The sequence below is a fragment of the Natator depressus genome, chromosome 1 (assembly GCF_965152275.1).
Source record: "Natator depressus isolate rNatDep1 chromosome 1, rNatDep2.hap1, whole genome shotgun sequence".
Lineage (NCBI taxonomy): Eukaryota > Metazoa > Chordata > Testudines > Cheloniidae > Natator > Natator depressus.
In genome coordinates, this window is record NC_134234.1 from 207,904,088 (window position 1) to 207,919,362 (window position 15,275).

Sequence of the window (15,275 nt, forward strand, 5' to 3'; positions counted from 1 at the left end):
ATGGAACTTGGGGAGGAGGGAGGGCGGCTAAGCAGCGGCTGCAGCAGCAGTCTGTGATCCTGCTGCCATTCATGAAACTCCACCCGATGCCAGAGCATGTCTGTTTGATCCCGCAGTAGCCCCAGCGTTGCCTCATGCCTCATCTGATCTTCCTGCCGCCACCTCTCCTCAGTTCATCGGCCACTGTCCTGTACTGTGCTACTGTGTCCCTCCACACATTCTGCTGAGCTCTGTCAGTGCCGGATGACTGCATGACCTCAGAGAACATTTCATCGCGCGTGCGTTTTTTTCGCCACCTTATCTGAGATAGCCTTTGGGACGGAGGAGGGAGGCTTGAAACATTTGAAGCTGCTGGAAGAAAAAAAGGGAGTGAAGTATTTTAAAAGATCCATTTTACAGAACAATGGCTATACTCTTTCACAGTGAACAACACTATTCACATTACATGGCACATGTGATTTTGGTACAAGGTCGCATTTTGTATCTTATATTGAGTGCCTGCGGCTTTGGTGTTAGAGATCACACACGCAGTGCCGGGCAACAGAATTCAGCTTGCAGGCGGCCATGGTAAGCCATAGTCTTTCAGCTTCTACAACCTTCATAACAGCAACGCCCTCCTCTCCCATACCAAGCAGAGCACGTTGAGTTGGCCATTTAGTGCTGCGGTTTTCCTGTTAACGTGCAGCAGCAGAAACCAAGCTAACAGCCCCCCGCCCATCCAATTCTCTGGAACGATTGCTTTACCCCTCACCCCAACCAGGTGGCTGGCATCAGGGAAGATCCCTGCTAGCCAAACACGAACAGATCAGCGCCAATCCCTCCCCCACCCCCCCACCGCGTGGCTAACTGCAGGGAGGATTTCTTTTCAGCCACAGGCAAACAGCCCAGTAGGAACTGCCACCTCTGAATGTCCCCTTAATAACGTTCTCCTATTTCAACCAGGTTACCATGAACGATATCATTCTCTTGAGGATAACACAGAGAGATAAAAAACAGATGTTGCTTGAATGCCAGCAAACACCAGGACCATACTCTGCCAGGCTTTGTCATGCAATGATACCAGATTACTTGCTACTAGCATGGCATGGTAAAGTGTCCTACCATGGAGGATGGAATAAGGCTGCTCTCCCCTTCTGCAAAGGCTTTTAGAGTACCTCCAGGAGAGCTTCATGGAGATGTCCCTGGAGGATTTCCGCTCCATCCCCAGACACGTTAACAGACTTTTCCAGTAGCTGTACTGGCCACGAATGCATCCCAAGTCCTCAGGGCTACTTAATCATTAAAAAATGCTTGCTTTTATAACATGTATTATATTTAAAAAGGTACACTCACCAGAGGTCCCTTCTCCGGCTTCATTGGATTGGGAGGGTATTTCAGTCAGGGTGATAAAAAGATCCTGGCTGTCGGGGAGAACGTTGTGCTGTGTGCTCTCCTCAAGCTCGTCCTCCTCCTCATCTTCCCCGTCCGCAAAATCCTCAGCCATGGCGGAGAGTACCCCATCATCGGAGTCCATGGACAAGGGTGGGGTAGTGGTGGCGGCCCCCCCTAGAATTGCATGCAGCTCAGTGTAGAAGCAGCACGTCTGCGGCTCTGTCCAGGAGCGTCCGTTTGATTCTTTTCAGAGTAGCAGCCGTGTTAGTCTGTATTCGCAAAAAGAAAAGGAGTCCTTGTGGCACCTTAGAGACTAACCAATTTATTTGAGCATGAGCTTTCGTGAGCTACAGCTCACTTCATCGGATGCATACTGGCTTTGCTTGTCTGAGCTCCTTAAGTTTCACTGTGTTGCATCCCTGCTGTAGCCTCTGTCCCTCATAACCTCTGAGATTTTTTGAAATGTTTTGGCATTTCATTTTTTGGAACGTAGTTCTGATAGCACGGATTCCTCTCCCCATCCAGTGATCAGATCCAGTACCTCCCATTCGGCCCATGCTGGAGCTCTTTTTCGATTCTGGGACTGCATGGTGACCTGTGCTGATGAGCTTGCCTGGCCAAACAGGAAATGAGATTCAAAAGTTCCCAGGGCTTTTCCTGTACACCTGGCCAGTGCATCCGAGTTCAGAGTGCTGTCCAGAACAGTCACAATGGTGGACTGTGGGATAGCTCCCGGAGGCCAATACCTTCAAATTATGTCCACACTCGTTGGGGAGGAGTACAGAAATCGGTTTTAAGAGCTCTTTATGTCAAAAAAAATGGCTTCGTTGTGTGGACGGGTGCAGGGTTAATTCAATTTAACGCTGCTAAATCCAACATAAACTCGTAGTGTAAACCAGGCCTAAGTGTGTGACAGTATACGTGTCTCCTAGCATGCAATCAGTAACACTGTGTCACCAGAACTCTTCTGTGACATTCCACACAGTAACCTGGAAAACCTTAATAACTAGTCTAGCTTTCTACAGCACTTATCTGACCCCCATTGCGATAGCGTCCGAGCCCTTCACAATGCATTTGTCTTCACAACACCCCCGTGAGGTAGGGCACTGCTATTAGCACCATTTTACACATGGGGGAATTGAGACAGAGACTTAGGGCATAATTTTCAAAAGTGCCTGAGAGTCACAAGGGGGAATTAGCTGCCACTCTTTGTGCCCAAATCCTAAAGTTAGCTCCTCAAACCACCACTCTGTTGCTGTGTAACCCCCCTACACTCCCTAGATGCTTACGTTTCCACTGCCAAAGTCCCCTAGGTGCCTAAATTTCTGCCAGCAGACATGCACAGTCATCTTAGTCCTGACACCACTGAGCAGCTCAGCACCTAACTGAGCCCTCTAAGCCCTAGCAGGATTCCCCAGCCTACTAACCCTGATGTGGAGCAGGGACTTCAAACACATCTCCTCTCCCTCTCAGGTGAGACCCCTCACCTCTGGGCTCTAGGGTATGCTAGGGCGGGACTCTCTCAAGTTGAAGCTGTTCCACTGTGTACAAAATATTTAACAAGGTGTAGAAGCAGGGTCTGAAACTTGGGTCTTCTACATTCTAGGGGCTTGCCCTAAGCACTGTGCTGGAGCTGGGGTGATAGTGATTTTTTAACACTCCTTCCTGACATAGCTATGGCAGCAAAATTTTGGAGTGCAGCACAAGCCTCAGTCATTTAGGGTATGTCTACACTGCACAAAAAGATCCATGGCAGTGAGTCTCAGAGCCCAGGTCAAATGACTCAGGCTTCACTGTGGGGCGAAAAGTAGCTGTGTAGCCATTCAGGCTAGGGCTCAAGCCTGGGGCTCTGAAACTCGACAAAGGGGAAGGTCTTCCTGAAACACCCAGGTTCAGAGCCCAGGCTCCACTCCGAGCCTGAACGATCACACTACAATTTTTAGCCCTGAAGCACAAGCCCCATGAGCCCAAGTCAGTTGGCCCAAGCTGCGAGACTCACTGCCATAGGTATTTATTTATTTATTTATTTATTTTGCAGTGTAGACGTACTGTTAGTCAGTTTGGAAAATTTTGCACTGGAAAGGTCAGTCTCTCTCTGGCAACATCAATATTCGAGTATTTTATATAAAGTGGAGCAGCTACACAAGGCTAGATTTCTACCCCAGCACAACCCCAACCCAGAAATCAGAACACTTTTCTCAGAGCCCCAGGCTCAAGTGCCTGCTCCCCAGTAGGTAGAAAGGGAATTTGAACCCACGTTGCTTACATGCTGGTGGAAGGCACCTAACCATTGGGCTATTGACACTACATCACCTCCTTTCTTAAAAAATGGTGGACCTGGTTTAGGCCTCTGTGATGGAATGCACCCCTGTATTCACACCCTACTCTCTGTTGTAATAGTCTTTGTACAAAATATGCTTTGTGCACTACCACTAAAAACTAATAACTTGCTGGTCAATAATATTATAGTGAAATGTGTGTAGCAATATTATATTTAGTGTTATGAACATAAGCTGAAATCATGACTGAAGTGTGTTTACCAGACAAGTCTGGAGAATGGGTAAACTTGTTTCTCAAAGACAATGGACAAAGCTGATGCCTGTAATCAGGTGTCATCAAAGCTGATGGGCAATCACTTATCAAGTGGCCAGTCTTTAGCAAGGAAGGAAGGGGGCAGGAACAAACAGATCTGTGTCTTAGCAAACAACAGCATGGAACTTCTTTCACCACCAGACTCCTTGACTCCAACTTCACAGAGGCAATGAACTTTATGTAGAGGTAACGCTCAGGCAAATGCATTTCAAAAGGTGACTGAACTATAAAAGTCAAGGGCAAAAACACCTCAAAGTGATCCCCACCTAACTATCTCTCTTTCCCCCCCCACCCCAAAGAGGACAAAAGAAACAGCCTATGGACTTTGGGAGCAGATCCTGACCTGAGCAATGTACTGAAAACATGTGGTAAAGGATTTCACTTTGAACCAAGGCTAGTTTGTTAAGTTCAGAATGCATTTTATTTTTATTTCTCTTTTAAACATTTCTGACTTTAATGCCCCATTACTTGTATTCATTTTAAATCTATCTCTCTGTAGTTAAATAAACTTGTTTTGTTCTTTAATTAGAACTAATCCAGTGTTGTGAATTGATTGGGTAACTCCATTTAAACTAGCAGACTGCTGTGTATTGATCCCCTTAGAGGGCCAACGGACCTAATATATCTGAACTGCTCAGGAGACTGCTGCACATTTTGGGGGGGAAATCCAGGACTGGGACTGGGTTGGGGTCACCCTGCAAGTAATAACCAAAGCTGGGGGAAGCCAGAGTGTGGCTGGTGTTTGCTGACAGGCTGCTGGGGTCAGAGCTGCTGGACCAAGCCTGTGGCTTTACACAGACACTCAAGTGTTTGGCTGTTTGTGAGAAGCCCATGTTGGAAGCTATAGCAGCAAAGCATTATGAGGCACCCAAACTTGCAGGGCAAATGGTGATGCAGCCCCTCACTGGTCTGCACTGCACCCGAGGATGTCATGGCATCTAACTCCAAGACAGGGTTCATAGCTGTGACTCCTGAGCAGAGAGAGGAGCCTCCCTATGACCCAGGGCTTAGGCCACACTGCTCACCTTGGCATTTCCGATTGGCTAGCTTAGGCAGCTTCCCACTCAGCTTGATGGCTTTTGTGAATCCAATTCCTAGGTGCTTAATTCTCCCCGTGCATTCTATAGGGAGCCTAGGTGCCTAACTCAGGGCTGTGAAGTCTACCTGGTGGCAGAGCACCTACAGGTTAGGTGCTGCAACACTCACACTAAATCCCTCTTGTGAATCCCACCCTAGGAGCCATTTTCAGAAGTGAGTTGGGTATTTAAGAGCTTAAGGCTCATTGATTTTCAGTGAGACAGGCTTCTAAGTATATAGCTCACTTTTGAAAATGGGACGTAGGCCTGGCCTACACTATAAAGTTAGGTTGACGTAAGCTGCCTTGCATCAGCCTAGTTGTGCATGTGTCTACACTTAAATTTGTCTCCTTGACTAGTGTTGAGCCAGCTTAATGTACTGAAATTGACGCAGCATGAGTGCAGACACTGCATTACCTATGTCAACCCTAACAGTCCTCCAGAAGCTGTTCCACAGTGAACTCCACTGCCCAGGTGTCACATAGAGCAGAAGGCCCCCATCTCCTTTAAAATCCCATGAATTTTTGAAATGCCTTTTCCTGATTGCCCAGCTTGGAGAGCACACCTAGCAGCTCTCCGCTGTTGTGTGCAACTGCCTCGCTGACCATGCCAGCTACACACTGCAGAAGCACGCTGGCTTGGAGTAGACAGGAAATATTTGATCTCCTGGGCCTGTGGTGAAAGGAAGCTGTGCAAGCACAGCTACAGACAAGCCTTACTAACATCAACACCTATGAGCAGATTGCACAGGGGATGCAGGAGAAGGGGCATGACATGGACCAGCAGCAGTACCATGTGAAAGCCAAAGAACTGCAGCAGGTATACCAGAAGGCCAGGGAGGCCAACAGTCGATCTGGTGCCAAACTGCAGACTTGCTGCTTTTACAAAGAGCTGCATGCCATGCTTGGGAGAGACCCCATCACCTCCCCGCACAGCACCATGGATACTTCCAGTGAGCCCAAGCCACAGATCACTGACCTGAACAGCAAGGACAAGAAGGAGGAGGAGGAGGATAGGGGACATGCAACCGGGGCGGGGAGGGAGGGTCCAGCTATGCTGTGAGCCAGGACCTGTTTGAGACTCCACCACAGCCCAGTCAGTCCCAGCAGCCAAGCACAGACAAGCCCAATGTAAGGGAAGGATCCTCAGGTAAGTGTTTAAATTTATTTCTCATTACAGTGATGGCACCCCAATTTAACTGGACACAGCTATCGACTTTGCATTAATTTACTCATGCTAGAAGAGGTAGCAGTACAACAAGGGGAGGTAGCATTGTTATCTGTTTTTCATTCCCCTAGGCAAGGGGGCAGGACAGGATTAACTTTTTGTGTGGCCAGCACCAAACATATTTGTGGGCCCCCCTGGGGAATGAAGGGGCCAGGGGCAAGAGCACAGTGGGCAGGGTGGATTTGATTTAAATCATGATTTAAATCACTAGTCAGGAAGACTCGATTTAATCATGGTTTTCTACATAAAAGTGCATTCTTGTTGGTTGTTATAACCTTAATACATATTCTTCACAACTCAGAGATAGATGTAGGTTTCATTTTTAGAAGGTACACACTATACATTTTTAAACAGTGATTTATTTTGAAAACTTTTCAGATGAGTTTTACAGCTATGTGAGAAAATGAATGATTGTTTGGTTATTTCATTTACTAAAGGTAATTGAAGCAGATATTTATGAAGTCATTGGGCGATCAACTATCGCCAATTCAACAGGTTAATCATTAATATTTGGAGGATTTTCTTGCCAAGCTGTATTAGGAGGAGAACATCACCAGACAGACATTTAAATTGTTTGACTTAATCATAGAATCATAGAATATCAGGGTTGGAAGGGACCTCAGGAGGTCATCTAGTCCAACCCCCTGCTCAAAGCAGGACCAATCCCCAATTAAATCATCCCAGCCAGGGCTTTGTCAAGCCTGACTTAAAAACTTCTAAGGAAGGTGTCAAGGTTCCTCCCCCATTCTGAACTCTAGGGTACAGATGTGGGGACCTGCATGAAAACCTCCTAAGCTTAATTTTACCAGCTTAGGTTAAAACTTCCCCAAGGTACAAATTAATTTTATCCTTTGTCCTTGGAATATCCACTGCCACCACCAAACTCTAACTGGGTTTACTGGGAAACATAGTTTGGACACATCTTTCCCCCCAAAATCCTCCCAACCGTTGCACCCCACTTCCTGGGAAAGGTTTGGTAAAAATCCTCACCAATTTGCATAGGTGACCACAGACCCAAACCCTTGGATCTGAGAACAATGAAAAAGCATTCAGTTTTCTTACAAGAAGACTTTTAATAGAAATAGAAGTAAATAGAAGTAAAGGAATCACCCCTGTAAAATCAGGATGGTAGATACCTTACAGGGTAATTAGATTCAAAACATAGAGAATCCCTCTAGGCAAAACCTTAAGTTACAAAAAAGACACACAGACAGAAATAGTCATTCTATTCAGCACAATTCTTTTCTCAGCCATTTAAAGAAATCATAATCTAACGCATACCTAGCTAGATTACTTACTAAAAGTTCTAAGACTCCATTCCTGTTCTATCCCCAGCAAAAGCAGCATATAGACAGACAGAGACACAGACCCTTTGTTTCTCTCCCTCCTCCCAGCTTTTGAAAGTATCTTGTCTCCTCATTGGTCATTTTGGTCAGGTGCCAGCGAGGTTACCTTTAGCTTCTTAACCCTTTACAGGTGAGAGGATTTTTCCTCTGGCCAGGAGGGATTTTAAAGGGGTTTACCCTTCCCTTTATATTTATGACAAGGAGATTCTACCACCTCCCTAGGTAACGCATTCCAGTGTTTCACCACCCTCCTAGTGAAAAACTTTTTCCTAATATCCAACCTAAACCTCCCACACTGCAACTTGAGACCATTACTCCTTGTCCTGTCATCTTCTACCACTGAGAATAGTCTAGAACCATCCTCTTTGGAACCACCTCTCAGGTAGTTGAAAGCAGCTATCAAATCCCCCCTCATTCTTCTCTTCTGCAGACTAAACAATCCCAATTCCCTCAGCCTCTCCTCATAAGTCATGTGTCCAGACCCCTAATCATTTTTGTTACCCTTCGTTGGACTCTTTCCAATTTTTCCACATCCTTCTTTTAGTGTGGGGCCCAAAACTGGACACAGTACTCCAGATGAGGCCTCACCAATGTCAAATAGAGGGGAACAATCACGTCCCTCGATCTGCTGGCTATGCCCCTACTTATACATCCCAAAATGCCATTGCCTTCTTGGCAACAAGAGCACACTGTTGACTCATATCCAACTTCTCGTCCACTGTCACCCCTAGGTCCTTTTCCGCAGAACTGCTGCCTAGCCATTCGGTCCCTAGTCTGTAGCAGTGCATTGGGGACATGCACTTCCGTCCTAAGTGCAGGACCCTGCACTTATCCTTGTTGAACCTCATCAGATTTCTTTTGGCCCAATCCTACAATTTGTCTAGGTCCCTCTGTATCCTATCCCTACCTGCCACCGTATCTACCACTCCTCCTAGTTTAGTATCATCTGCAAATTTGCTGAGAGTGCAATCCACACCATCCTCCAGATCATTTATGAAGATATTGAACAAAACCAGCCCCAGGACCGACCCTTGGGGCACTCCACTTGATACCGGCTGCCATCTAGACATGGAGCCATTGATCACTACCCGTTGAGCCCGACAATCTAGCCAACTTTCTACCCACCTTATAGTGCATTCATCCAGCCCATACTTCTTTAACTTGCTGACAAGAATACTGTGGGAGACCGTGTCAAAAGCTTTGCTAAAGTCAAGAAACAATACATCCACTGCTTTCCCTTCATCCACAGAACCAGTAATCTCATCATAGAAGGCGATTAGATTAGTCAGGCATGACCTTCCCTTGGTGAATCCATGCTGACTGTTCCTGATCACTTTCCTCTCGTGTAAGTGCTTCAGACTTAACTAAAACAACAACATTAAGTATTCTGGATTTTTTTCTTCAACAGCAAACATATAATATTTTAACAAAAAAGCGTATGTCCCTTGCTTCTCACATTTATCTCCACACTTCATCTCCTTGTCCAGATATATTCCACCCCCAACAATCTTCTATTCATTGAAGTTTTTGAAACTTTTCACTTTTAAAGAGAGGTAAGGGATTGACTCTGTGTACACAAATTTGCAGAGGGACAGTAGGGTTGAGGTCTGTTATTTCTCGCCTTTACATATTAATTATTTATTTAAATACATGTTTGCTGTTAACAAGCATTTTACCTCTGGAGACACAAATCCACAGTTTGAGAACTGCAAAACTAAGCATCTCTGATGGTATCTTCTAGACTGAGCACTAAGTCCCATTGGTTAGATAGAAAGATTAACCTAAATAATCTATACAGAAGCCTGTGAAACCCCATAAGATTGGGTCCCTAATCCATGAAATATTAGAACTTGTTTACAAAACTTTTCTTAAAGATGACATTAATATATTGTCTCATACTATAGAATTAGAATTTATAATCCCTATTCCATGATGAGATATAATGTATCTTAATTAAAACTATCTTTAGATAGGTTTTTTCCCTCAAAAATCCGATTTAAATTTAAAAAATCCAATTTTTTAATTTTTTTTAAAAAGACATTAATTTTTATCCACCCTGGCAGCAGGGCATGGTGAGGAGGAAGGACTGGTCCCCAGCTGGAGCAAGGAAGGGGCTAAGGGCAAGATGAGCACAGTGGGGCATGGGGAGAGGATTAGTCCCTGCTGACTGGAGCAAGGCAGGGGCCGGGGGCAAAAGCACAGCAGGGCAGAAGCTAGGGTTGGTCCCTGGAGCAAGGGAGGAGCCGGGGTAAACTGGTAAATCTGGTACTGCAAGGGGGACCATGTGGGGCAGTTTATGTACACTGGGACGTCCCTTGAATCCTTCTGAGAGATCTGGATGAAACTTTCACTGAGGTACTCTGCAATCTTCTCCCAAAGGTTTTTAGGGATGGCAGCCTTATTTCTTCCTATGCGGTAGGACACTTTCCCACACCACTCAGCGATAACTTCAGCAAGCACCATTGCAGTACACAGGCCAGCAACATACAGGCCCGGGCAGCTTTGGGACACTAGCAGCAGCTGCACTCTCTGCTCTGCTCTGCACTGAGCTAACAAATCACCACTGCCTGTGGCAAATGACAATGCCAGTGCCCTATCTTCATAGTGTCATGCAATCAAGCAATTCTCTCCATTTCCCTCACCCCTGGTGGCCTACACTCACCATGGCTGGAGCTGTGAGTGGTCCTGTTGGGATCCAGCCGAAGGGGAGGATTCACAAGGTCCGGGATCTCAATTAATTACGGGGGACAACTAAAGATATAACAGGGACAGGAGTGAGGTCACAGAGCTAAATGAAAGGCACCTGATGGGGACACCGAGCAGAGAACCCCAGACAGCGCCCACTGCTCCTCGAAGGTGTCAAGGGAGACAGCGGATGCTGCCCAGAGGAACTTTGCCTGGATGCATGAGCGGACAAGGATCGGAAATAGGCCCCGCAGTCACAGGAAACCCCATCAGCCAACCTCCTCTCCCTGGTCTTGTAGTTGGCCATTTTGGCCAGCGCTAGGAGGAGGTTGACAAGGAGGTCCCGCAACTTTGTGGGGCCACAGATAGGGAGTGCGTAGATAAGGTGGTGAAGGGAAAAGTGCAGCCAAAAATGCAATAGGATGTCTAAGAGGAGCTGGAACAGGGGCTGCAACCTGGTGCACTCCAGATACATGTTCGCCAGGGTCTCCCTCATACCGCAAAAGGGGCAGGTGTCCAAGACAGGGGTGAACTGTGCCAAAAACATGGCCATGCTCACGGCTCCATGAACTGACATCCCTTGGAACCAGGGTGGAGTATAGGCTGGCCCATTGGGGTTCCTCACCCTCCAGAGGTGTAGGAGGTCATAGAATCATAGAATATCAGGGTTGGAAGGGACCTCAGGAGATCATTTAGTCCAACCTCCTGCTCAAAGGGGGACCAATCCCCAATTTTTGCCCCAGATCCCTAAATGGCCCCCTCAAGGATTGAACTCACAACCCTGGGTTTAGCAGGCCAATGCTCAAACCACTGAGCTATCCTTCCCTCCAGTTCATGTCAGGGCGGGACACGAGGGTGAGGACTTGAAGGGTGTGGAGCATGAGCATGTACAGATGTTTCTTTGGCGCGGTCCAGAAATGAGCCACGATTTGCAGCCAGCTCACGGTGAAGGGGTGGGATGGCTGGGTAGGTCCACGGGGCAGGGGCCCCACGAGACAGTCCAGAGGGCCTGGGGTGTAGGGTGGGCAGGTGCTGCCCTCCCGCAGGACCCGGTTGAGGTAGACCTGAGCAGTGGGTGGCAAAGCAGCCCTCACCTCCTGAAGTACTCACCAGGGAGTACAAGGGCTGGAGAGCCCAATGTGCTGAGCAAGCATCAGGGGATCCAGCCACTCTCCCCAGTTGTAGTCCAGGAGGTCTCCGAGTCTGGTGACTTCTGCCAGGACCAACCTCTGTCACATCGAGGGGGGACTCCGCCACCTGCACATGGAGCTGGGGGTTGTGTAGCAGGGGCTCCGCTAGGAGATCCTCCCTCTTGGTAGCTGCCACGGACCTGGTCACTGAAACCAGTTTCCAGGTCCGGAGGAAGTCCTGGTAGAAGACTGGCAGCCTGGAGGGGTCTTGCGGAAGACCTCTTGGATGGAGATAAAGGAGCTGCCAGTTGTACTGGAGCCCTTGGAAGCGGCACAGGAAGGTGTGCACCAGTATGCTCCACGCCGGACTACCTGCACCATAAAGGAGCCTCTGCAGGGCCTGGAGGTGCGCAGGCACTTCAGGCCCTGTCCTCCCCCCTCCAGGGACAGGTGGAGGTGGAGCTGTGAGTGGTGCCAGGCACAATCACTCCAAAGCAGAAGTGTCAATAAGCATGTCTTGTTTAACACTTTAGGGGAGCAGCAGAAGGGAGTTCTGAATCTTAAGTTTTGCTTTCTGTTGTGACTGTACTGACAATGACACCTCTGTGTGTTATATCTGCTGTTGCAGCTAAGAGGGTTTCCCTCTCCACACCCGTGGAATGCCTGAGCCAGACAAGGAAGAGAAAAAAGAGGACTTGGGATGCAATGCTGCATCAGACCATTAGCACAGGGCCTAGAGGGTGAACATTGCAGACAGTCTGGAGAAGGTAAGAGCAGACAAGAGAAAGGCCCAGGAGTCCCAGCAGGAAAAGGAGAGGGAGACGCATCTGGGCACAATGGGGCATCTCTGGCAGCAAACACAGGTGCTGGGACTCTTTGTGGACCTACAAGTTCAACAATCCCGAGTTCTCCTGCCTTTGCAGTCCATGGAGAACTCCATTGCAGCACCTCCCTACACCCCCAGCAATATACCATATGGCATCAGGGGCCAGCCTTACCCCAAACACTCCACCCTGGGGGACTTTAAGGACAACCCCAGCTTCACATACGCTGACCTTTGAGAGCCACAGTTGGGTGTGTGTAGCTAAATTGGACATGAATGTTCTTTCCTCTTGATAATTATGTTCTAGTCTTTTACAGTAAAAGCTGTGTTATCCGGCACTTTAGACAACAGAAAGCTCTAGAAACGGGCATTTCTGATATCTCCAATACAAATCTTCAATAGCGTTGCCAGGGGTCTGGTTTTTGACCAGAACACCTGGTTGAAAGGGGACCCTGGCGGCTCCAGTCAACACCACTGACCGGGCCATTAAAAGTCCAGTTGGCGCGGAGCCGGCAGGCTCCCTCACTGGCACCACGTGGCTCCCCAGAAGTTGTGACATGTCCCTGCTGCTCTTAGGTGGAGGAATGGCCATGGGGGCTCCATGCACTGCCCCCCCACCCCGCCCTGAGTGCTGGCCCCACAGCTCCCATTGGCTGGGAACCGTGGCCAATGGGAGCTGTGGGGGCAGCGCCTGCGGGCGGAGGCAGCTCACAGAGCCACCTGGCTGCACTTCCGCCTAGGAGCCGAGGGACATGTTGCCGCTTGCGAGAAGCCACCCAAGGTGAGCGCCGCCTGGATTCGATACCCCGAAACCCCTCCCACGCTCCAACCCCCTGCTCCAAGCCCTCTCTTGCACCCAAACTCCCTCCCAGAGCCCACGCCTCACCCCCCCGTCCCGTGCCCTTACCCCCAGCCCTGAGCCCCCTCCCACACCCAAACTCCCTCCGAGAGCCCAAACCCCGCACCACCTTCCGCATTCTGAACCCCTTGGCCCCAGCCTGGAGCCCCCTCCTGCACTCCAAACCCCTCATCCTGGGCTGCACCCCAGAGCCCGCACCCCCAGATGAAGCCTCACCCCGTCTTAGTTAACCAGAACTTTTGACTAACCGGCACCCCCCAGCCCCCCAACATGCCAGATAACAAAGCTTTTACTGTATTAATTTTTTAATGTATTTGCTTTAAAATTATACAGATTTTTCTTTTCACTGATCTTGTTACTGAATAAAATTCTATTATTTGGAACATAATTCATCCTTATTAGTTCACACTAGTCTTTTTTTTTTTTTCCCCCTCAATGTACCTGTACATTCTGGAAATTTTTCTCTAAGTGGTTCATCCAAGGTCATACAGGAAATATGTGGCAGATCAGGGAATCAAACCCATATCAGCTTCCAGCTACCTCCCCAATCCTTCCTCGATAAACATACAAAATATGTTGTGACTTTTAACATCCATTCTTCCCAACTACTCAGAGATGACACAAATGTATTTAACTTCATATCTCAGACTGCTCTGGTATGTTGTAAAAAGATGTTTAAAAAAAAGGTAGACACTGGAAATTTTTGATCACATAGTGCTTTTTGAAATGGTTGAAACTGACCTCATACTGATCTCATGTTGTTTTTTTTCCCCCTTTCAAGATTCCTTAGAAAATTCAGCAGTTCTCAAACTACAACGCTGCATTTGAAATTACTCCTCTAACTCCAAAAACAGATTTTATAGAATGTTTTCACCTCCATTAAAATGAAAATCTGGCTACAACCTTAACAACCATAATAGTGATGTTAAACAACCACAACACTAAACACGAGCATAAATACGCATATTAGTACACCAAAACATGACACAACCACAGTGAATTAAAAACACAGTATACAATGTTTAAAACAAGCATAATAATCCACAATAAAACTCAAACAAATTGACATACAATGGCAGAATAGTTGTGTATAATAGTTGATAGACCACCACAATAGTACACAACCACAAACACAATGATAACAACCATGATACCCAACTCTGAAAAGCTGCAACACACAATGACAAACCACTGCAATTTATGAACCATCACACAGAATGATGGAACCATACTGATAACACACCACTAAAAAATAGGAATAACAGCAAAATGAAACCACATTGATATGAAATTGCACAAAAGGACCCAAATAAACAATGCACAACAGTATCTGCAATGAAAAAACAATTACAACAGCTGGAACGCTGCCCAGTGGCACATGACCAGAAATGGCAATGGTTTTGAAAAAAAGCTGGACGTGTTGTAGGCTTTCCATAATTGTTTGGATTACTATTATCTATGCCGCTCCTGGGCTATAGTAAGGAACCAGCGTTTCCATAAACACACTCATATCCCTTCCTCTAGTGGCTGGGTCAAGCCCCAGGACCCATCACAGATCCCCTGGGAGGCCCCAGAGACTGTGCCCCACCTCAGCTCCAGAAGGAAACATGGAGAGAGCTGGAATACCATGGAGGGGCTTTAGGGGCACTGGCAGTGCTGTGCATTCTGTGACTAGACTGCGCTGCCCAGCCCTGCTGAGCTAGAAATATGTCTGCCAAGATAACCCCAGCTCATGGTCACATCTCTCCGGGTCCCTTCTCTCCCTAGTCTATTTCTGTCCCTCGACTCAGCAGCGTGAGGCTGTGATTCCGGTGGAGTCTGTCAGACCCAATCTGCTCAGTTGCCCAGCATGATTCATCCTCCCTAAGGGCTGTGCAGGACAGCGCTCCTGTTCCTCAGCAGTGTCTCTGGTCCTGTACATTTCTTCCTACATTCCTGAGGTCTGAGGGAAGGCACCCAACACCTCTTTTCATTTCTCTTTATCTCACAGAGAAAATTTAATGTTTCCAGCTGTTGCTTTCCACTTTATCGGCTCATCAGCCAAGTTCAGCAGTGACAGAGGAGCAGCCTGCCATTGCCCAGCTCTGGCCTCCACAGTGGACCGTAGTGGGCACCATGATGGTGCATGAGGCAGGGAGCTCTGCACTGGCAATTTTCTCATGGTTT

The 15,275-nt window shown here is 47.6% G+C and overlaps 1 long non-coding RNA gene across 1 annotated transcript in view; it reads right to left on the bottom strand.

The window, feature by feature from the left end:
- Positions 1–15,275, bottom strand: part of LOC141974389 (uncharacterized) — a 23,130-nt gene continuing 7,855 nt past the window's right edge. Inside the window, exons 2-3 of the long non-coding RNA XR_012635737.1 lie at positions 1,333–1,640; positions 1–351 (exon numbers count right to left, since the gene is read on the bottom strand). This is a non-coding gene — a long non-coding RNA (uncharacterized LOC141974389). The remainder of the gene's footprint in view (positions 352–1,332; positions 1,641–15,275) is intronic.